The 23,216-nt window shown below is 42.3% G+C and overlaps 10 non-coding genes and 2 pseudogenes across 10 annotated transcripts; all 12 read right to left on the bottom strand.

The window, feature by feature from the left end:
* Positions 1-9,984: 9,984 nt before the first annotated feature.
* LOC142993645 (5S ribosomal RNA) lies at positions 9,985-10,103 on the bottom strand. Its single transcript, XR_012961165.1, has one exon. It is a non-coding gene; the product is annotated as a 5S ribosomal RNA (ribosomal RNA).
* Positions 10,104-10,342: 239 nt separating this feature from the next.
* Positions 10,343-10,461, bottom strand: LOC142993800 (5S ribosomal RNA; annotated as a pseudogene).
* A 451-nt stretch (positions 10,462-10,912) lies between these two features.
* On the bottom strand, positions 10,913-11,031 carry LOC142993713 (5S ribosomal RNA). The gene has a single exon (XR_012961230.1). It is a non-coding gene; the product is annotated as a 5S ribosomal RNA (ribosomal RNA).
* A 245-nt stretch (positions 11,032-11,276) lies between these two features.
* On the bottom strand, positions 11,277-11,395 carry LOC142993774 (5S ribosomal RNA). Its single transcript, XR_012961289.1, has one exon. It is a non-coding gene; the product is annotated as a 5S ribosomal RNA (ribosomal RNA).
* A 245-nt stretch (positions 11,396-11,640) lies between these two features.
* On the bottom strand, positions 11,641-11,759 carry LOC142993739 (5S ribosomal RNA). Its single transcript, XR_012961256.1, has one exon. It is a non-coding gene; the product is annotated as a 5S ribosomal RNA (ribosomal RNA).
* Positions 11,760-12,869: 1,110 nt separating this feature from the next.
* On the bottom strand, positions 12,870-12,988 carry LOC142993763 (5S ribosomal RNA). The gene has a single exon (XR_012961279.1). It is a non-coding gene; the product is annotated as a 5S ribosomal RNA (ribosomal RNA).
* Positions 12,989-13,802: 814 nt separating this feature from the next.
* On the bottom strand, positions 13,803-13,922 carry LOC142993812 (5S ribosomal RNA; annotated as a pseudogene).
* A 245-nt stretch (positions 13,923-14,167) lies between these two features.
* On the bottom strand, positions 14,168-14,286 carry LOC142993838 (5S ribosomal RNA). Its single transcript, XR_012961298.1, has one exon. It is a non-coding gene; the product is annotated as a 5S ribosomal RNA (ribosomal RNA).
* Positions 14,287-14,749: 463 nt separating this feature from the next.
* Positions 14,750-14,868, bottom strand: LOC142993609 (5S ribosomal RNA). The gene has a single exon (XR_012961131.1). It is a non-coding gene; the product is annotated as a 5S ribosomal RNA (ribosomal RNA).
* Positions 14,869-15,113: 245 nt separating this feature from the next.
* On the bottom strand, positions 15,114-15,232 carry LOC142993663 (5S ribosomal RNA). Its single transcript, XR_012961182.1, has one exon. It is a non-coding gene; the product is annotated as a 5S ribosomal RNA (ribosomal RNA).
* A 463-nt stretch (positions 15,233-15,695) lies between these two features.
* LOC142993610 (5S ribosomal RNA) lies at positions 15,696-15,814 on the bottom strand. Its single transcript, XR_012961132.1, has one exon. It is a non-coding gene; the product is annotated as a 5S ribosomal RNA (ribosomal RNA).
* A 245-nt stretch (positions 15,815-16,059) lies between these two features.
* LOC142993664 (5S ribosomal RNA) lies at positions 16,060-16,178 on the bottom strand. Its single transcript, XR_012961183.1, has one exon. It is a non-coding gene; the product is annotated as a 5S ribosomal RNA (ribosomal RNA).
* Positions 16,179-23,216: the final 7,038 nt, after the last annotated feature.

The raw sequence follows: 23,216 nt of genomic DNA on the forward strand, positions 1-23,216 counted from the left end.
CCTAGATGCTGCGTCTGATATTTTAGCTCTCTATCTCCTTCCTTGTCACAGATATGGGCTTTTCAAGTTTTCTCCAGTTTCAAAAATCGATGACCCACGGGTCAACGTTTTTCCAAAATTTTCAATATTCCCCAATTTGACCCAAATTCACACAAATTTATGCCATTACTGCCTGGATGCTGCGTCTGAAATTTTAGCTCTCTTTCTCCTTCCTTGTCATAGATATGGGCTTTTCAAGTTTTCTCCAGTGTCAAAAATCGATGACCCGCTGGTCAACGTTTTTCCAAAATTTTCAATATTCCCCAATTTGTCCCAAATTTACACACATTGATGGCATTTCTGCCTGGATGCTGCTTCTGAAATTTTAGCTCTCTATCTCCTTATTTGTCACAGATATGGGCTTTTCAAGTTTTCTCCAGTTTCAAAAATCGATGACTCGGGGGTCAACTTTTTTCCAAAATTTTCAATATTCCCCAATTTGCCCCAAATTTACACACATTGATGGCATTTCTGCCTGGATGCTGCGTCTGAACTTTTAGCTCTCTATCTCCTTCCTTGTCACAGATATGGGCTTTTCAAGTTTTCTCTAGTTTCAAGAATCGATGACCCGCGGGTCAACATTTTAAGAAAATGTTCAATATTCCCCAATTTGCCCCAAATTTACACAAATTGATGGCATTTCTGTCTGGATGCTGCGTCTGAAATTTTAGCTCTCTATCTCCTTCCTTGTCACAGATATGGGCTTTTCAAGTTTTCTCCAGTTTCAAAAATCGATGACCCGGGTCAACATTTTTAGAACATTTTCAATATTCCCCAATTTGCCACAAATTTACACACATTGATGGCATTTCTGCCTGGATGCTGCGTCTGAAATTTTAGCTCTCTATCTCCTTCCTTGTCACAGATATGGGCTTTTCAAGTTTTCTCCAGTTTCAAAAATCGATGACCCACGGCCAACGTTTTTCCAAAATTTTCAATGTTCCCCAATTTGCCCCAAATTTACACACATTGATGGCATTTCTGCCTGGATGCTCCGTCTGAACTTTTAGCTCTCTATCTCCTTCCTTGTCACAGATATGGGCTTTTCAAGTTTTCTCCAGTTTCAAAAGACGATATCCGGGTCAACATTTTAGAAAATTTTCAATATTCCCCAATTTGCCCCAAATTTACACACATTGATGGCATTTCTGCCTGGATGCTGCGTCTGAAATTTTAGCTGTCTATCTCCTTCCTTGTCACAGATATGGGCTTTTCAAGTTTTCTCCAGTTTCAAAAATCGATGACCTGCGGGTTAACGTCTTTACAAAATTTTCGATATTCCCCAATTAGCCCCAAATTCACACAAATTGATGCCATTTCTGCCTAGATGCTCTGTCTGAAATTTTAGCTGTCTATCTCCTTCCTTGTCACAGATATGGGCTTTTCAAGTTTTCTCCAGTTTCAAAAATCGATGACCCGCGTGTCAACATTTTCTGAAAATTTTCAATATTCCCCAATTTGCCCCAAATTCACACAAATTGATGCCATTCCTGCCTGGATGCTGCGTCTGAAATTTTAGCTCTCTATCTCCTTCCTTGTCACAGATATGGGCTTTTCAAGTTTTCTCCAGTTTCAAAAATCGATGACCCGCGGGTCAACATTTAAAGAAAATTTTCAATATTCCCCAATTTGCCCCAAATTTACACACATTGATGACATTTCTGCCTAGATGCTGCGTCTGAAATTTTAGCTCTCTATCTCCTTCCTTGTCACAGATATGGGCTTTTCAAGTTTTCTCCAGTTTCAAAAATTGATGACCCCGGGTCAACGTTTTTCAAAAATTTTCGATATTCCCCAATTTGCCCCAAATTCACACAAATTGATGCCATTTCTGCCTAGATGCTCTGTCTGAAAATTTTAGCTCTCTATCTCCTTCCTTGTCACAGATATGGGCTTTTCAAGTTTCCTCCAGTTTCAAAAATCGATGACCCGCGTGTCAACATTTCAGAAAATTTTCAATATTCCCCAATTTGCCCCAAATTTACACACATTGATGACATTTCTGCCTAGATGCTGCGTCTGATATTTTAGCTCTCTATCTCCTTCCTTGTCACAGATATGGGCTTTTCAAGTTTTCTCCAGTTTCAAAAATCGATGACCCACGGGTCAACGTTTTTCCAAAATTTTCAATATTCCCCAATTTGACCCAAATTCACACAAATTTATGCCATTACTGCCTGGATGCTGCGTCTGAAATTTTAGCTCTCTTTCTCCTTCCTTGTCATAGATATGGGCTTTTCAAGTTTTCTCCAGTGTCAAAAATCGATGACCCGCTGGTCAACGTTTTTCCAAAATTTTCAATATTCCCCAATTTGTCCCAAATTTACACACATTGATGGCATTTCTGCCTGGATGCTGCTTCTGAAATTTTAGCTCTCTATCTCCTTATTTGTCACAGATATGGGCTTTTCAAGTTTTCTCCAGTTTCAAAAATCGATGACTCGGGGGTCAACTTTTTTCCAAAATTTTCAATATTCCCCAATTTGCCCCAAATTTACACACATTGATGGCATTTCTGCCTGGATGCTGCGTCTGAACTTTTAGCTCTCTATCTCCTTCCTTGTCACAGATATGGGCTTTTCAAGTTTTCTCTAGTTTCAAGAATCGATGACCCGCGGGTCAACATTTTAAGAAAATGTTCAATATTCCCCAATTTGCCCCAAATTTACACAAATTGATGGCATTTCTGTCTGGATGCTGCGTCTGAAATTTTAGCTCTCTATCTCCTTCCTTGTCACAGATATGGGCTTTTCAAGTTTTCTCCAGTTTCAAAAATCGATGACCCGGGTCAACATTTTTAGAACATTTTCAATATTCCCCAATTTGCCACAAATTTACACACATTGATGGCATTTCTGCCTGGATGCTGCGTCTGAAATTTTAGCTCTCTATCTCCTTCCTTGTCACAGATATGGGCTTTTCAAGTTTTCTCCAGTTTCAAAAATCGATGACCCACGGGCCAACGTTTTTCCAAAATTTTCAATGTTCCCCAATTTGCCCCAAATTTACACACATTGATGGCATTTCTGCCTGGATGCTCCGTCTGAACTTTTAGCTCTCTATCTCCTTCCTTGTCACAGATATGGGCTTTTCAAGTTTTCTCCAGTTTCAAAAGACGATATCCGGGTCAACATTTTTAGAAAATTTTCAATATTCCCCAATTTGCCCCAAATTTACACACATTGATGGCATTTCTGCCTGGATGCTGCGTCTGAAATTTTAGCTGTCTATCTCCTTCCTTGTCACAGATATGGGCTTTTCAAGTTTTCTCCAGTTTCAAAAATCGATGACCTGCGGGTTAACGTCTTTACAAAATTTTCGATATTCCCCAATTAGCCCCAAATTCACACAAATTGATGCCATTTCTGCCTAGATGCTCTGTCTGAAATTTTAGCTGTCTATCTCCTTCCTTGTCACAGATATGGGCTTTTCAAGTTTTCTCCAGTTTCAAAAATCGATGACCCGCGTGTCAACATTTTCTGAAAATTTTCAATATTCCCCAATTTGCCCCAAATTCACACAAATTGATGCCATTCCTGCCTGGATGCTGCGTCTGAAATTTTAGCTCTCTATCTCCTTCCTTGTCACAGATATGGGCTTTTCAAGTTTTCTCCAGTTTCAAAAATCGATGACCCGCGGGTCAACATTTAAAGAAAATTTTCAATATTCCCCAATTTGCCCCAAATTTACACACATTGATGACATTTCTGCCTAGATGCTGCGTCTGAAATTTTAGCTCTCTATCTCCTTCCTTGTCACAGATATGGGCTTTTCAAGTTTTCTCCAGTTTCAAAAATTGATGACCCGCGGGTCAACGTTTTTCAAAAATTTTCGATATTCCCCAATTTGCCCCAAATTCACACAAATTGATGCCATTTCTGCCTAGATGCTCTGTCTGAAATTTTAGCTCTCTATCTCCTTCCTTGTCACAGATATGGGCTTTTCAAGTTTCCTCCAGTTTCAAAAATCGATGACCCGCGTGTCAACATTTTCAGAAAATTTTCAATATTCCCCAATTTGCCCCAAATTTACACACATTGATGACATTTCTGCCTAGATGCTGCGTCTGATATTTTAGCTCTCTATCTCCTTCCTTGTCACAGATATGGGCTTTTCAAGTTTTCTCCAGTTTCAAAAATCGATGACCCACGGGTCAACGTTTTTCCAAAATTTTCAATATTCCCCAATTTGACCCAAATTCACACAAATTTATGCCATTACTGCCTGGATGCTGCGTCTGAAATTTTAGCTCTCTTTCTCCTTCCTTGTCATAGATATGGGCTTTTCAAGTTTTCTCCAGTGTCAAAAATCGATGACCCGCTGGTCAACGTTTTTCCAAAATTTTCAATATTCCCCAATTTGTCCCAAATTTACACACATTGATGGCATTTCTGCCTGGATGCTGCTTCTGAAATTTTAGCTCTCTATCTCCTTATTTGTCACAGATATGGGCTTTTCAAGTTTTCTCCAGTTTCAAAAATCGATGACTCGGGGGTCAACTTTTTTCCAAAATTTTCAATATTCCCCAATTTGCCCCAAATTTACACACATTGATGACATTTCTGCCTGGATGCTGCGTCTGAAATTTTAGCTCTCTATCTCCTTCCTTGTCACAGATATGGGCTTTTCAAGTTTTCTCCAGTTTCAAAAATCGATGACCCGCGTGTCAACATTTTCTGAAAATTTTCAATATTCCCCAATTTGCCCCAAATTCACACAAATTGATGCCATTCCTGCCTGGATGCTGCGTCTGAAATTTTAGCTCTCTATCTCCTTCCTTGTCACAGATATGGGCTTTTCAAGTTTTCTCCAGTTTCAAAAATCGATGACCCGCGGGTCAACATTTAAAGAAAATTTTCAATATTCCCCAATTTGCCCCAAATTTACACACATTGATGACATTTCTGCCTAGATGCTGCGTCTGAAATTTTAGCTCTCTATCTCCTTCCTTGTCACAGATATGGGCTTTTCAAGTTTTCTCCAGTTTCAAAAATTGATGACCCGCGGGTCAACGTTTTTCAAAAATTTTCGATATTCCCCAATTTGCCCCAAATTCACACAAATTGATGCCATTTCTGCCTAGATGCTCTGTCTGAAATTTTAGCTCTCTATCTCCTTCCTTGTCACAGATATGGGCTTTTCAAGTTTCCTCCAGTTTCAAAAATCGATGACCCGCGTGTCAACATTTTCAGAAAATTTTCAATATTCCCCAATTTGCCCCAAATTTACACACATTGATGACATTTCTGCCTAGATGCTGCGTCTGATATTTTAGCTCTCTATCTCCTTCCTTGTCACAGATATGGGCTTTTCAAGTTTTCTCCAGTTTCAAAATCGATGACCCACGGGTCAACGTTTTTCCAAAATTTTCAATATTCCCCAATTTGACCCAAATTCACACAAATTTATGCCATTACTGCCTGGATGCTGCGTCTGAAATTTTAGCTCTCTTTCTCCTTCCTTGTCATAGATATGGGCTTTTCAAGTTTTCTCCAGTGTCAAAAATCGATGACCCGCTGGTCAACGTTTTTCCAAAATTTTCAATATTCCCCAATTTGTCCCAAATTTACACACAGTGATGGCATTTCTGCCTGGATGCTGCTTCTGAAATTTTAGCTCTCTATCTCCTTATTTGTCACAGATATGGGCTTTTCAAGTTTTCTCCAGTTTCAAAAATCGATGACTCGGGGGTCAACTTTTTTCCAAAATTTTCAATATTCCCCAATTTGCCCCAAATTTACACACATTGATGGCATTTCTGCCTGGATGCTGCGTCTGAACTTTTAGCTCTCTATCTCCTTCCTTGTCACAGATATGGGCTTTTCAAGTTTTCTCTAGTTTCAAGAATCGATGACCCGCGGGTCAACATTTTAAGAAAATGTTCAATATTCCCCAATTTGCCCCAAATTTACACAAATTGATGGCATTTCTGTCTGATGCTGCGTCTGAAATTTTAGCTCTCTATCTCCTTCCTTGTCACAGATATGGGCTTTTCAAGTTTTCTTCAGTTTCAAAAATCGATGACCCGGGGGTCAACTTTTTTCCAAAATTTTCAATATTCCCCAATTTGCCCCAAATTTACACACATTGATGGCATTTCTGTCTGGATGCTGCGTCTGAAATTTTAGCTCTCTATCTCCTTCCTTGTCACAGATATGGGCTTTTCAAGTTTTCTCCAGTTTCAAAAATCGATGACCCGCGGGTCAACATTTTAAGAAAATGTTCAATATTCCCCAATTTGCCCCAAATTTACACAAATTGATGGCATTTCTGTCTGGATGCTGCGTCTGAAATTTTAGCTCTCTATCTCCTTCCTTGTCACAGATATGGGCTTTTCAAGTTTTCTTCAGTTTCAAAAATCGATGACCCGGGGGTCAACTTTTTTCCAAAATTTTCAATATTCCCCAATTTGCCCCAAATTTACACACATTGATGGCATTTCTGTCTGGATGCTGCGTCTGAAATTTTAGCTCTCTATCTCCTTCCTTGTCACAGATATGGGCTTTTCAAGTTTTCTCCAGTTTCAAGAATTGATGACCCGCGGGTCAACTTTTTTCCCAAATTTTCAATATTCCCCAATTTCCCCAAATTTACACACATTGATTGCATTTCTGCCTGGATGCTGCGTCTGAAATTTTAGCTCTCTATCTCCTTCCTTGTCACAGATATGGGCTTTTCAAGTTTTCTCCACTTTCAACAATCGATGACCCGGGGGTCAACTTTTTTCCAAAATTTTCAATATTCCCCAATTTGACCCAAATTCACAGAAATTGATGCCATTCCTGCCTGGATGCTGCGTCTGAAATTTTAGCTCTCTATCTCCTTCCTTGGCGCAGATATGGGCTTTTCAAGTTTTCTCCAGTTTCAAAAATCAATGACCCGGGGGTCAACTTTTTTCCAAAATTTTCAATATTCCCCAATGTGCCCCAAATTTACACACATTGATGGCATTTCTGCCTCGATGCTGCGTCTGAAATTTTAGTTTCTATCTCCTTCCTTTTCACAGATATGGGCTTTTCAAGTTTTCTCCAGTTTCAAAAATCGATGACCCGCGGGTTCACATTTTTCCAAAATTTTCAATATTCCCCAATTTGACCCAAATTCACAGAAATTGATGCCATTCCTGCCTGGATGCTGCATCTGAAATTTTAGCTCTCTATCTCCTTCCTTGTCACAGATATGGGTTTTTCAAGTTTTCTCCAGTTTCAAAAATCGATGACCCAGGTCACGGTTTTTAGGAAATTTTCAATATTCCCCAATTTGCCCAAAATTTACACACATTGATGGCATTTCTGCCTGGATGCTGCTTCTGAAATTTTAGCTCTCTATCTCCTTATTTGTCACAGATATGGGCTTTTCAAGTTTTCTCCAGTTTCAAAAATCGATGACTCGGGGGTCAACTTTTTTCCAAAATTTTCAATATTCCCCAATTTGCCCCAAATTTACACACATTGATGGCATTTCTGCCTGGATGCTGCGTCTGAACTTTTAGCTCTCTATCTCCTTCCTTGTCACAGATATGGGCTTTTCAAGTTTTCTCTAGTTTCAAGAATCGATGACCCGCGGGTCAACATTTTAAGAAAATGTTCAATATTCCCCAATTTGCCCCAAATTTACACAAATTGATGGCATTTCTGTCTGGATGCTGCGTCTGAAATTTTAGCTCTCTATCTCCTTCCTTGTCACAGATATGGGCTTTTCAAGTTTTCTTCAGTTTCAAAAATCGATGACCCGGGGGTCAACTTTTTTCCAAAATTTTCAATATTCCCCAATTTGCCCCAAATTTACACACATTGATGGCATTTCTGTCTGGATGCTGCGTCTGAAATTTTAGCTCTCTATCTCCTTCCTTGTCACAGATATGGGCTTTTCAAGTTTTCTCTAGTTTCAAGAATCGATGACTCGCGGGTCAACATTTTTAGAAAATGTTCAATATTCCCCAATTTGTCCCAAATTTACACAAATTGATGGCATTTCTGTCTGGATGCTGCGTCTGAAATTTTAGCTCTCTATCTCCTTCCTTGTCACAGATATGGGCTTTTCAAATTTTCTCCAGTTTCAAGAATCGATGACTCGCGGGTCAACATTTTTAGAAAATTTTCAATATTCCCCAATTTGTCCCAAATTTACACACATTGATGGCATTTCTGCCTGGATGCTGCGTCTGAAATTTTAGCTCTCTATCTCCTTCCTTGTCACAGATATGGGCTTTTCAAGTTTTCTCCAGTTTCAAAAATCGATGACCCGGGTCAACATTTTTAGAAAATTTTCAATATTCCCCAATTTGCCCCAAATTTACACACATTGATGGCATTTCTGCCTGGATGCTGCGTCTGAAATTGTAGCTCTCTATCTCCTTCCTTGTCACAGATATGGGCTTTTCAAGTTTTCTCTAGTTTCAAGAATCGATGACCCGCGGGTCAACCTTTTTCGAAAATTTTCAATATTCGCCAATTTGCCCCAAATTTACACACATTGATGGCATTTCTGTCTGGATGCTGCGTCTGAAATTTTAGCTCTCTATCTCCTTCCTTGTCACAGATATGGGCTTTTCAAGTTTTCTCCAGTTTCAAAAATTGATGACCCGGGTCAACATTTTTAGAAAATTTTCAATATTCCCCAATTTGCCCCAAATTTACACAAATTGATGGCATTTCTGTCTGGATGCTGCGTCTGAAATTTTAGCTCTCTATCTCCTTCCTTGTCACAGATATGGGCTTTTCAAGTTTTCTCTAGTTTCAAGAATCGATGACTCGGGGGTCAACATTTTTAGAAAATTTTCAATATTCCCCAATTTGCCCCAAATTTACACACATTGATGGCATTTCTGCCTGGATGCTGCGTCTGAAATTGTAGCTCTCTATCTCCTTCCTTGTCACAGATATGGGCTTTTCATGTTTTCTCTAGTTTCAAGAATCGATGACCCGCGGGTCAACCTTTTTCGAAAATTTTCAATATTCCCCAATTTGCCCCAAATTTACACACATTGATGGCATTTCTGTCTGGATGCTGCGTCTGAAATTTTAGCTCTCTATCTCCTTCCTTGTCACAGATATGGGCTTTTCAAGTTTTCTCCAGTTTCAAAAATCGATGACCCGGGGGTCAACTTTTCTCCAAAATTTTCAATATTCCCCAATTTGCCCGAAATTTACACCCATTGATGGCATTTTTGTCTGGATGCTGCGTCTGAAATTTTAGCTCTCTATCTCCTTCCTTGTCACAGATATGGGCTTTTCAAGTTTTCTCTAGTTACAAGAATCGATGACCCGCGGGTCAACATTTTTAGAAAATTTTCAATATTCCCCAATTTGCCCCAAATTTACACAAATTGATGGCATTTCTGTCTGGATGCTGCGTCTGAAATTGTAGCTCTCTATCTCCTTCCTTGTCACAGATATGGGCTTTTCAAGTTTTCTCCAGTTTCAAAAATTGATGACCCTGGTCAACATTTTTAGAAAATTTTCAATATTCCCCAATTTGCCCCAAATTTACACACATTGATGGCATTTCTGCCTGGATGCTGCGTCTGAAATTGTAGCTCTCTATCTCCTTCCTTGTCACAGATATGGGCTTTTCAAGTTTTCTCCAGTTTCAAAAATTGATGACCCTGGTCAACATTTTTAGAAAATTTTCAATATTCCCCAATTTGCCCAAAAATTTACACACATTGATGGCATTTCTGCCTGGATGCTGCGCACTTTCATCATCATCATCATCATCATCATCATCATCATCGTCACACAGTGGCTCGTGTACTTCACTCCTCATGTGCATTCAATCATCTCATATTATGCCCATGTGCAATACTCATTTTCTGAATGTATGCTTTCATATAAGATAAGATAAGATACAACTTTATTCTCCCGAGGGAAATTGCGTGTTGACAGAGGGAGTGTAACATGAGGGAGGAGGACCAGGTGAGGCCTGCTGCTCAGAGGGCCAAAATGCTTACGGCACCGGGTATTCCCAGGCGGTCTCCCATCCAAGTACTAACCTGGCCCGACGCTGATTAGCTTCCGAGATCAGACGAGATCGGGCGTGTTCAGAGTGGTATGGCCGTTAACGAGGAGAGCAGCCACACAGAGGCTCTTTATAGGTGAGACAGACCCAGTTCAAGTCACCGTGTACACATGACTACACTCAAGTTCATGTATATCACAATTTACATGATGCCTTCATCAGAAGAACACTAACATTTCTGATAAGATAAGATACAACTTTATTCTCCCGAGGGAAATTGCGTGTTCACAGAGGGAGTGAAACGAGGAGGACCAGGTGAGGCCTGCGGCTCAGAGGGCCAAAATGCTTACTGCACCGGGTATTCCCAGGCTGTCTCCCATCCAAGTACTAACCTGGCCCGACGCTGATTAGCTTCCGAGATCAGACGAGATCGGGCGTGTTCAGAGTGGTATGTCCGTAAACGAGGAGAGCAGCCACACAGAGGCTCTTTATAGGTGAGACAGACCCAGTTCAAGTCACCGTGTACACATGACTACACTCAAGTTCATGTATATCACAATTTACATGATGCCTTCATCAGAAACACACATTTCTGGATAATAAAGTCTTACCTAATGAAACTGATAATCATCACATAGAACATACAGAGGGACCACTTACATCTCTGACGCTCACTTTTATCCTCATCATCATCATCATCATCGTCACACAGTGGCTCCTGTACTTTACTCCCCATGTGCATTCAATCATCTCATATTATGCCCATGTGCAATACTCATTTTCTGAATGTATGCTTTCATATAAGATAAGATAAGATACCACTTTATTCTCCCGAGGGACATTGGTTGTTGACAAAGGGAGTGAAACATGAGGGAGGAGGACCAGGTGAGGCCTGCTGCTCAGAGGGCCAAAATGCTTACGGCAGCAGGTATTCCCAGGCGGTCTCCCATCCAAGTACTAACCTGGCCCGACGCTGCTTAGCTTCCGAGATCAGACGAGATCAGGCGTGTTCAGAGTGGTATGGCCGTAAACGAGGAGAGCAGCCACACAGAGGCTCTTTATAGGTGAGACAGACCCAGTTCAAGTCACCGTGTACGCATGACTACACTCAAGTTCATGTATATCACAATTTACATGATGCCTTCATCAGAAGAACACTAACATTTCAGATAAGATAAGATACAACTTTATTCTCCCGAGGGAAATTGCGTGTTGACAGAGGGAGTGAAACATGAGGGAGGAGGACCAGGTGAGGCCTGCTGCTCAGAGGGCCAAAATGCTTACGGCACCGGGTATTCCCAGGCGGTCTCCCATCCAAGTACTAACCTGGCCCGACGCTGATAGGCTTCCGAGATCAGACGAGACCGGGCGTGTTCAGAGTGGTATGGCCGTAAACGAGGAGAGCAGCCACACAGAGGCTCTTTATAGGTGAGACAGACCCAGTTCAAGTCACCGTGTACACATGACTACACTCAAGTTCATGTATATCACAATTTACATGATGCCTTCATCAGAAGAACACTAACATTTCTGATAAGATAAGATACAACTTTATTCTCCCGAGGGAAATTGCGTGTTCTCAGATGGAGTGAAACATGAGGGAGGAGGACCAGGTGAGGCCTGCTGCTCAGAGGGCCAAAATGCTTACTGCACCAGGTATTCCCAGGCGGTCTCCCATCCAAGTGCTAACCTGGCCCGACGCTGCTTAGCTTCCGAGATCAGACGAGATCGGGCGTGTTCAGAGTGGTATGGCCGTAAACGAGGAGAGCAGCCACACAGAGGCTCTTTATAGGTGAGACAGACCCAGTTCAAGTCACCGTGTACACATGACTACACTCAAGTTCATGTATATCACAATTTACATGATGCCTTCATCAGAAACACACATTTCTGGATAATGAAGTCTTACCTAATGAAACTGATAATCATCACATAGAACATAAAGAGGGACCACTAACATCTCTGACGCTCACTTTCATCATCATCATCATCATCATCATCATCATCATCATCTTCGTCACACAGTGGCTCGTGTACTTCACTTCTCATGTGCATTCAACCTTCTCATATTATGACCATGTGCAATACTCATTTTCTGAATGTGTGCTTTCATAAAAGCAAAATGTTATTAAATAGTTTGCCAGAATCTTGGAGCAGCACAAGCCAAGAACAAACAAATAGAACAGATCGACTCCCAGGGTCAGATGCAAGTCAACAAGGCTCTTTCAGACCAGTCCATTATGAAATGAGCAAGTAATCAAATTACAAAATCCAATGTACAGTACAGCATTGCTACTGTCATAACTTATAAACATTAGCAAATCAACAGCAGCTCGTGACATTGCCATTACTATTTGTTTCCTATATTCTGTTATGTTAGGTTATTCAGAACCATCGGATTCATTAGTTGCGTTGTCTATTTATTTAAATATTCCACAATCACACAATCACAATCATTGTATATTACCATGTGTTTACACTGTTACGACCATATTGTCTTTGATTTCTTTCCCTTGTTCCTTTTTTTTTTTTTGAGAGTCAACAACCTTTATTTGTCCATATATCAATATAACATGCACGATCTCGTCTGACATAACATAGAACATAAAGAGGGACCACTAACATCTCTGATGCTCACTTTCATCATCATCATCATCATTGTCAAACAGTGGCTCGTGTACTTCACTTCTCATGTGCATTCAATCTTCTCATATTATGCCCATGTGCAATACTCATTTTCTGAATGTATGCTTTCATATAAAATAAGATAAGATACAACTTTATTCTCCCGAGGGAAATTGCGTGTTGACAGAGGGAGTGCAACATGAGGGAGGAGGACCAGGTGAGGCCTGCTGCTCAGAGGGCCAAAATGCTTACGGCACCGGGTATTCCCAGGCGGTCTCCCATCCAAGTACTAACCTGGCCCGACGCTGCTTAGCTTCCGCGATCAGACGAGATCGGGCATGTTCAGATTGGTATGGCCGTAAACGAGGAGAGCAGCCACACAGAGGCTCTTTATAGGTGAGACGGACCCAGTTCAAGTCACCGTGTACACATGACTACACTCAAGTTCATGTATATCACGATTTACATGATGCCTTCATCAGAAGAACACTAACATTTCAGAAAAGATAAGATACAACTTTATTCTCCCGAGGGAAATTGCGTGTTGACAGAGGGAGTGAAACATGAGGGAGGAGGACCAGGTGAGGCCTGCTGCTCAGAGGGCCAAAATGCTTACGGCACCGGGTATTCCCAGGCGGTCTCCCATCCAAGTACTAACCTGGCCCGACGCTGCTTAGCATCCGAGATTGTGCGTGTTCAGAGTGGTACGGCCTTAAACGAGGAGAGCAGCCACACAGAGGCTCTTTATAGGTGAGACAGACCCAGTTCAAGTCACCGTGTACACATGACTACACTCAAGTTCATGTATATCACAATTTACATGATGCCTTCATCAGAAACACACATTTCTGGATAATGAAGTCTTACCTAATGTAACTGATAATCATCACATAGAACATAAAGAGGGACCACTAACATCTCTGACCCTCACTTTCATCATCATCATCATCATCATCATCATCATCATCATCACACAGTGGCTCGTGTACTTCACTTCTCATGTGCATTCAATCTTCTCATATTATGCCCATGTGCAATACTCATTTTCTGAATGTATGCTTTCATATAAGATAAGATAAGATACAACTTTATTCTCCCGAGGGAACTTGCGTGTTCACAGAGTGAGTGAAACATGAGGGAGGAGGACCAGGTGAGGCCTGCTGCTCACAGGGCCAAAATGCTTACAGCACCGGGTATTCCTGGGCAGTCTCCCATCCAAGTACTAACCTGGCCCGACGCTGCTTAGCTTCACAAGATCAGACGAGATCAGGCGTGTTCAGAGTGGTATGGCCGTAAACGAGGAGAGCAGCCACACAGAGGCTCTTTATAGGTGAGACAGACCCAGTTCAAGTCACCGTGTACGCATGACTACACTCAAGTTCATGTATATCCCAATTTACATGATGCCTTCAACAGAAAAACACTAACATTTCAGATAAGATAAGATACAACTTTATTCTCCCGAGGGAAATTGCGTGTTCACAGAGGGAGTGAAACATGAGGGAGGAGGACCAGGTGAGGCCTGCTGGTCAGAGGGCCAAAATGCTTACGGCACCGGGTATTCCCAGGCGGTCTCCCATCCAAGTACTAACCTGGCCCGACGCTGATTAGCTTCCGAGATCAGACGAGATCGGGCGTGTTCAGAGTGGTATGGCCGTAAACGAGGAGAGCAGCCACACAGAGGCTCTTTATAGGTGAGACAGACCCAGTTCAAGTCACCGTGTACACATGACTACACTCAAGTTCATGTATATCACAATTTACATGATGCCTTCATCAGAAACACACATTTCTGGATAATAAAGTCTTACCTAATGAAACTGATAATCATCACATAGAACATACAGAGGGACCACTTACATCTCTGACGCTCACTTTTATCCTCATCATCATCATCATCATCATCATCATCATCGTCACACAGTGGCTCCTGTACTTCACTCCCCATGTGCATTCAATCATCTCATATTATGCCCATGTGCAATACTCATTTTCTGAATGTATGCTTTCATATAAGATAAGATAAGATACCACTTTATTCTCCCGAGGGACATTGGTTGTTCACAGAGGGAGTGAAACATGAGGGAGGAGGACCAGGTGAGGCCTGCTGCTCAGAGGGCCAAAATGCTTACGGCACCGGGTATTCCCAGGCGGTCTCCCATCCAAGTACTAACCTGGCCCGACGCTGCTTAGCTTCCGAGATCAGAAGAGATCAGGCGTGTTCAGAGTGGTATGGCCGTAAACGATGAGAGCAGCCACACAGAGGCTCTTTATAGGTGAGACAGACCCAGTTCAAGTCACCGTGTACACATGACTACACTCAAGTTCATGTATATCACAATTTACATGATGCCTTCATCAGACGAACACTAACATTTCAGATAAGATAAGATACAACTTTATTCTCCCGAGGGAAATTGCTTGTTGACAGAGGGAGTGAAACATGAGGGAGGAAGACTAGGTGAGGCCTGCTGCTCAGAGGGCCAAAATGCTTACGGCACCGGGTATTCCCAGGCGGTCTCCCATCCAAGTACTAACCTGGCCCGACACTGCTTAGCTTCCCAGATCAGACGAGATCGGGCGTGTTCAGAGTGGTATGGCCGTAAACGAGGAGAGCAGCCACACAGAGGCTCTTTATAGGTGAGACAGACCCAGTTCAAGTCACCGTGTACACATGACTACACTCAAGTTCATGTATATCACAATTTACATGATGCCTTCATCAGAAACACACATTTCTGGATAATGAAGTCTTACCTAATGAAACTGATAATCATCACATAGAACATAAAGAGGGACCACTTACATCTCTGACGCTCACTTTTATCCTCATCATCATCATCATCATCATCATCATCATCGTCACACAGTGGCTCCTGTACTTCACTCCTCATGTGCATTCAATCATCTCATATTATGCCCATGTGCAATACTCATTTTCTGAATGTATGCTTTCATATAAGATAAGATAAGATACCACTTTATTCTCCCGAGGGACATTGGTTGTTCACAGAGGGAGTGAAACATGAGGGAGGAGGACCAGGTGAGGCCTGCTGCTCAGAGGGCCAAAATGCTTACGGCACCGGGTATTCCCAGGCGGTCTCCCATCCAAGTACTAACCTGGCCCGACGCTGCTTAGCTTCCGAGATCAGAAGAGATCAGGCGTGTTCAGAGTGGTATGGCCGTAAACGAGGAGAGCAGCCACACAGAGGCTCTTTATAGGTGAGACAGACCCAGTTCAAGTCACTGTGTACACATGACTACACTCAAGTTCATGTATATCACAATTTACATGATGCCTTCATCAGAAGAACACTAACATTTCAGATAAGATAAGATACAACTTTATTCTCCCGAGGGAAATTGCGTGTTGACAGAGGGAGTGAAACATGAGGGAGGAAGACCAGGTGAGGCCTGCTGCTCAGAGGGCCAAAATGCTTACGGCACCGGGTATTCCCAGGCGGTCTCCCATCCAAGTACTAACCTGGCCCGACACTGCTTAGCTTCCCAGATCAGACGAGATCGGGCGTGTTCAGAGTGGTATGGCCGTAAACGAGGAGAGCAGCCACACAGAGGCTCTTTATAGGTGAGACAGACCCAGTTCAAGTCACCGTGTACACATGACTACACTCAAGTTCATGTATATCACAATTTACATGATGCCTTCATCAGAAACACACATTTCTGGATAATGAAGTCTTACCTAATGAAACTGATAATCATCACATAGAACATAAAGAGGGACCACTAACATCTCTGACGCTCACTTTCATCATCATCATCATCATCATCATCATCATCATCGTCACACAGTGGCTCGTGTACTTCACTTCTCATGTGCATTCAATCATCTCATATTATGCCCATGTGCCATACTCATTTTCTGAATGTATGCTTTCATATAAGATAAGATAAGATACAACTTTATTCTCCCGAGGGACATTGGGTGTTGACAGAGGGAGTGAAACATGAGGGAGGAGGACCAGGTGAGGCCTGCTGCTCAGAGGGCCAAAATGCTTACGGCACCGGGTATTCCTAGGCGGTCTCTCATCCAAGTACGAACCTGGCCCGACGCTGCTTAGCTTCCGAGATCAGACGAGATCAGGCGTGTTTTTTTTTTTTTCTTTTATTATCAAAAAAATAAATATTTTTCCAAATACATTTTACACAAGTAAATACAAGTCATTTCAAATCAAATCAAATTATTTCCAACAATCCATAACACCATTCATCACATCTTTTTTTTTTTTCTTTTTTTTTCCTTCACCCATCACCCCTCACCCTTGACCTATTGACATTTGCACCCCACCCTGATTTCCACACACAAATAGACAGTTATCTTCCAGCACCTTTTGTTTGAAAGTCTTGTCCCCACCATCCCACAGCAGACTCACATTCCTTTTCATAAAGTTACAGAAAAATCTCCAGATGTTCACTTTTTTGTCCTCGAAATGTGAATAGTTTCTCCGAAGTCTGATGACATGTTTGGCATAACTCAGAATGTAATTGATAAGCCATTTGTTCACCCCTGCTTTCCTTTCCTTATACCCAAATAGAAAAAACCTCTCCCATTTTTCCTTTTCCGTGATTGTGACTCTACATTTTTGAAAGCATTGGTCCAGTTTCTCAAAAAACACTTTTAACTCCTTACATTCAAAAATAAAGTGCCTAAATGTCTCCACTTCCACCTCACATATATCACAAACCTTGCTGTTGAGTCTATTTATCTGGTTTAGCACCAAATTGACAAATATTCTATTGTGTCTGAGCCTGAAATTTGTATCAAAGCACTCTGATGAAATGAACTTCACATTTACATCTGACCAAATGTGCTCCCTCTGAAGCCCATGGAACTGCCTTAGCCATACTTCCTCAGCTGCCGCTTTCTTCTTTTCCTTTCCCAAAAACACTCTATATAGTATCTTGGAGTTAACTGATCGTATGTCATGCTCTTTCCCTCCTTGGATGAGGGAGAAACTGACCAACTCCAGAGCCTTCTCTGCCCTCCTCCCCTTCACCAGCGCCACCCAGCTACGAGGTAACCCCTCTAAAATTCTCTGGCATAGTCTTTTGATCTCTATTGGTCTCACTTTCCCTAATCTTCCCCTGACCTCCTGGATTACTTCCTCCTGCAGAAATCCACCACCTCTTTGGATAAAGTGCTTCACCTGATTTAAACCTAGTTCCTCCAAGTACCTCCCTGAAAATACCTTCCCCTGACACCTTATTGCCGGATTTCTGAAAACTGGTTGGTGTAACACCTGCTCCGCAGTCTCACATCTAAACTTTAAATCCCCCAGTAAAATATTCCACGCTTCAAGTATTTCCCCTGTAAATGCATTAACCTGTGCTCTTTCCCTTTGCTCCGTTTCCCTACATAGATTAAACACTCCTCTATTATCCCACCCCTGTAGGCAAGAGTCGAGGCACTTCTGCCACGCGTAAATCTTTGCGTTTCCCATAAATTTCCCTAACAGTCGAATCCGTGCACTAAGCTTTTTACTTTTCAGGTCCACCAATTTCAAACCGCCCTCCTTCTGCCCATTGATGAGCACCTTCCTGGCTATCAAATGCTGTTTTTTATTCCAGATGAAAGCACTCATCATGTCATTCAGCTTTCCTATTACCCTGTCCGGCATTTCACAGACTCTTAGCGCATACTGACACTTGGACAGGAGGAGGGCGTTAGTTACTATCACTTTACCCCTTAGATTCAATTTCCTCCCGGACCAGAAATCCAATCGCATTTTGATTTTTCCCTCTATTTCACCCCACGTTTGTTTTGTTGCTGCATCTCGATTCTTACCTACGTATACACCCAAAACCTTCACCATTTCATTTCTCTTTACAAAATTCCATTTATTTACACAATCGAAACCATCACCAAAGCCCATTAGCTCGGTTTTTTTCCCATTGATTTTGGCCCCAGATGCCCTCTCATAGCACTCTAAATGCTGCAGCACCCTGTCTACACTCCTCTCATCCCTAACCGTAATACTTATGTCATCTGCGTACTGGTAGATTTTCGTGTCCGTTTTATCTTCCATTTCAATCCCCAAAATCCCTGGGTCCCTCCTAATGAGGGCAGACAAGGGTTCTGCCGCTATGGAGTATAACATAGCTGAAAGCGGGCATCCTTGCCTGATTGACCTCTCCAGAGCGAAGCTCTCAGTTAACCTCCCGTTTATTTTCACCCTACTGATGGCATTCCTATATATTAACCTAATCCATTTAGTGAAACCTTCCCCGAAACCCATCTTTCCCAGTGTTTTAAACAAAAAATCATGATCCACCCTATCAAACGCCTTCTCTAAATCAACCCCTATGTACAGCCCTCCCTTCTGATTCATTTTGTCAAAGATGTCCTGGATCGATAAGATGATGTCACTAATGTCTCTCCCTACCACACCATAACACTGACAGGGATTCACCACTGTGCCTATCACCTCCTTCAATCTGTTTGCCAGGATTTTAGCCAGTATTTTATAATCTGTATTTAGCAGACTAATTGGCCTATAATTCCCCAAATCCCCTTTGTCACCCTTATTCTTATACACCACTCGGATTAGCCCCATGAAGAAGTCCCCAGATGCTTTCCCCTCCCGCTCCATGCATTGAAAGATTCTCAGGAGAATTGGCTTTATCACCTGTTTAAAGGTGATGTAAAATTCCCCCGATAACCCATCCAGCCCTGGACTTTTGTTCTTATTCAAACCATTTATTGCTCTTTCCAATTCTTCCTCTGTTATGTTTTTATCACAGTCTGCTCTGTCCTCTTCCCCTAATTTTTTTTCTATCCCTTCAAAAACACTGTGGTCTGTAGAGTTTACCTCCATCTTTGAAAAAAGTTTTTTAAAATGTTTATGAGCCACCTCCAGCATTTCCCCTGTCTTCTCCATTGTCTTACCCTCTTCATTTTTCAGGTTTTGCAGATGAGCTTTCTTTTGCTGTCTTTTTTCAAGCCCTAAAAAGAAACTTGTATTCTTTTCCCCTTCTAAAATATCCTTCATCCTTGATCTGATAGCTGCCCCTCTGCTCCGTTTCTTCTCAAGCTCATCTAATTGTTTTCTCAGCATGAGATATTTTAGATTGTTGAAGTTTTCCTCTGCAATCGACCTTTCCAGCTCTTTATTAATCTGGTCTCTTAAACTATACTCAGTCCTTCTTTCCTTCTCCATTTTATTTTTACAATAGTTTATTGTCACTTTTTTGATGTGCAATTTCACCTCCTCCCACCACTCCCCCATATTTATACAACCCTCACCCTGCAGTTCTCTTTTTCTTTCTTTCAGTAGATTTTCAACTTTCTCCCTATATTTTCCATCCAGCAAAACACTGTTATTTAAACACCATAACCCTCCACCTTTGTGCTCTTTCTCCCCCAGCTCCACCCATAACCTTGCATGATCGCTAAACCCTGTGAACTCATACCAGCATTTTGAAATCTTTTTTTCCAGCCCAGATGCTAATAGACATAAGTCAATCCTGGACTGTTTAAGTTTCCCCAGAACCGTCTGTCGTCTGGAAAAGCCCCTTTCTCCCATATTGCGCACCCTCCACAGATCTACCAGGTTGAAATAGTCAAAAAGCTCATTTAGCGATTTCCTACTTATATCACTTTTGTATGTATTGTTGCTTGATATATCCAACCTCGTAAGTGCACAGTTAAAATCCCCCACTACACAAATGTTCCCTCCCAAATGCGGTTTTAGTTGATCAAAGAAAATTCCACGCTTGTTGTCCTCATTCGGTGCATAAATATTCAAAAGTTTGTAAAGCACATTCCTGTAAATAAATTCAATACCGATCACCCTTCCCTCATCATCCTTCACTATTTCCTTAACATTTTGGATCTTATCTCCTTTCGCAAAAATAGCGACTCCGGCTCGTCCATTTACACCCTTGTTTGCCCACACTTTTCCAGCCCATGTATCCCTCAGATAGCTTCTCCACTCCCTTGTCCACCTAGTCTCTTGTACACAGAGGATGTCAAAAGTATCCACCCTTAAAACATCTCTCATCTTGTTAATACATCTTAAGCCGTTTGTGTTTTGCGATAGTATTTTTAACATTGTAAATACATAGAGATAAATCAGGCCCATCATCTTTATGCTACAGTTCACGTCTTACTTTTTCCTCTTTTTGATCCCCTTGTCTTCAGCATCCATTGCAGTCTTCTCTTCCCCAGCTCCTGGCTGTTTCCGAGGTCCATATCAGACTCCGAGTTCCCCGACTCTTGAGACCCCGTCAAGCATATCTCTGAGTCTGATTCTGGGGGCCGCTGAAGTTGAACAATTTTCACCTTCCTCTCCTTTCTCTCCGATGTATCCACACTCTGCCCCTCTGCTGCGTCTCCATGTCCCGGCACCTCAGCTGTCGATCCTCTCACCTCCATTCCTTGCTCTCCGTCCGACTCCAGTATGTCTCTTCCTTTCTCCGCTTCCCCCTCCGCACGATCCTTCTCGGTCTCCTCCCTCTCAGAGATATTCTCTCTCGATTCTTCCTGCTCCTCACGTTGCTTTCCTCCCGTCCCTGGAGCATGATCAACGTCCTCACAAACACATCTGCTGCTCTCCTTTTTGCAGCTCTGGCATTTGTTCCCTCTGCCCATGCACTCCCTTGCATAGTGCCCCTGCTCTCCACATTTTCTACAAAGGAAATCTGGACAGTCCCTCAGGATATGACCAGTCTGTATGCACTGTCTGCACACTTTCACCTGTTTGTCGTGCAAAACTCTGAAGAACTCTGCTCCAAAAGCCGTCTCAAACTTGGTCGAATATGGAAGTGATTGGACCGTCTCCGTGAATTTAACTTTCACGTATCTTGTTCCGTCAGCAATTCTAGTTCCCGGCCACATTCTCCTGATGATCGGGGATACTGCACTCACTCCCCAGCTGTTCAGCTTGCCCAGAATGACGCTGTCCGTGATATACGCCGGCAGCCCCAGAAACGAGACCACCAGCTCATCATTACATAACTCCTTGGACATGATCGCGGTCTGTCCAATTTTTATGCCGTCCAATAGTCTTTCTTTCCCCTTCGGGTGATTCATTGTGATCTCATATTTATTTCTGCCCGTGTACCGGCAGGCGATGATTTTCCCACAAGTGTCTTGTATTGCCTGGATCAGCTCCATTGCGGTCACTTTATCTTCTCCAATCAGCTCCAGCGCGAGCGTTAAATTTTGCTGAAACTCTTCAGCTTTATCCTTAATAATCCGTATCTCTTCCTCTCTGATGATTTCTCTCTCCTGCCCTCTTCCTCCTTCCGCATTTTCGGCTACGTCAGGAGCTGTCACCGCACGTGTGTCCTCCATTTCTCCCGTCATATTCTGACCGTCCACGGTCCTGTACGCCCGATCGTCTTTCACCATCGGCTCGTTTGCCTCGGCCGTCCGGTCCGGGCCCGGTGCAGCGACTCTGGCTCCCTTTCCTCTGGTTCTCACCATACTTGGAGCACAGTATAAACTATTTTCCATCAGGAAAACACAAACCAAACAAACAAATAACTTAAAGTGTCCCCCAGACAGTCAAAACTGCTGGGGGTGGCTCCAAAAACCGAGCTATCAAAGAAACGAAAAATCTGGGCTTAAAGAAACGCCACAGTTTAAACTCAAAATCAAAATTGCCGCACAGGATCAGTCAAAATACACGCACGCCTGGAGCTCACACACACCTCCTCTTACTTCCGTGTTCAGAGTGGTATGGCCGTAAACGAGGAGCGCAGCCACACAGAGGCTCTTTATAGGTGAGACAGACCCAGTTCAAGTCACCGTGTACACATGACTACACTCAAGTTCATGTATATCACAATTTACATGATGCCTTCATCAGAAGAACACAGAAGCCTCTATCTCCTTCCTTTTCACAGATATGGGCTTTTCAAGTTTTCTCTAGTTTCAAGAATCGATGACCCGCGGGTCAACATTTTTAGAAAATTTTCAATATTCCCCAATTTGCCCCAAATTTACACAAATTGATGGCATTTCTGTCTGGATGCTGCGTCTGAAATTTTAGCTCTCTATCTCCTTCCTTGTCACAGATATGGGCTTTTAAAGTTTTCTCCAGTTTCAAAAATCGATGACCCGGGTGTCAACTTTTTTCCAAAATTTTCAATATTCCCCAATTTGCCCCAATTTACACACATTGATGGCATTTCTGCCTGGATGCTGCGTCTGAAATTTTAGCTCTCTATCTCCTTCCTTGTCACAGATATGGGCTTTTCAAGTATCTCCAGTTTCAAAAATCGATGACCACATTTTTAGAAAATTTTCAATATTCCCCAATTTGCCCCAAATTTACACACATTGATGGCATTTCTGCCTGGATGCTGCGTCTGCAATTTTAGCTCTCTATCTCCTTCCTTGTCACAGATATTGGCTTTTAAAGTTTTCTCCAGTTTCAAAAATTGATGACCCGGGTCAACATTTTTAGAAAATTTTCAATATTCCCCAATTTGCCACAAATTTACACACATTGATGGCATTTCTGCCTGGATGCTGCGCACTTTCATCATCATCATCATCATCATCATCATCATCATCATCATCGTCACACAGTGGCTCGTGTACTTCACTTCTCATGTGCATTCAA

The sequence above is a fragment of the Genypterus blacodes genome, unplaced genomic scaffold, assembly GCF_046128005.1.
Source record: "Genypterus blacodes isolate CSIRO-AG114 ecotype Tasmania unplaced genomic scaffold, CSIRO-AGI_Gbla_v1 ptg000028l_1, whole genome shotgun sequence".
Classification (NCBI taxonomy): Eukaryota; Metazoa; Chordata; class Actinopteri; order Ophidiiformes; family Ophidiidae; genus Genypterus; species Genypterus blacodes.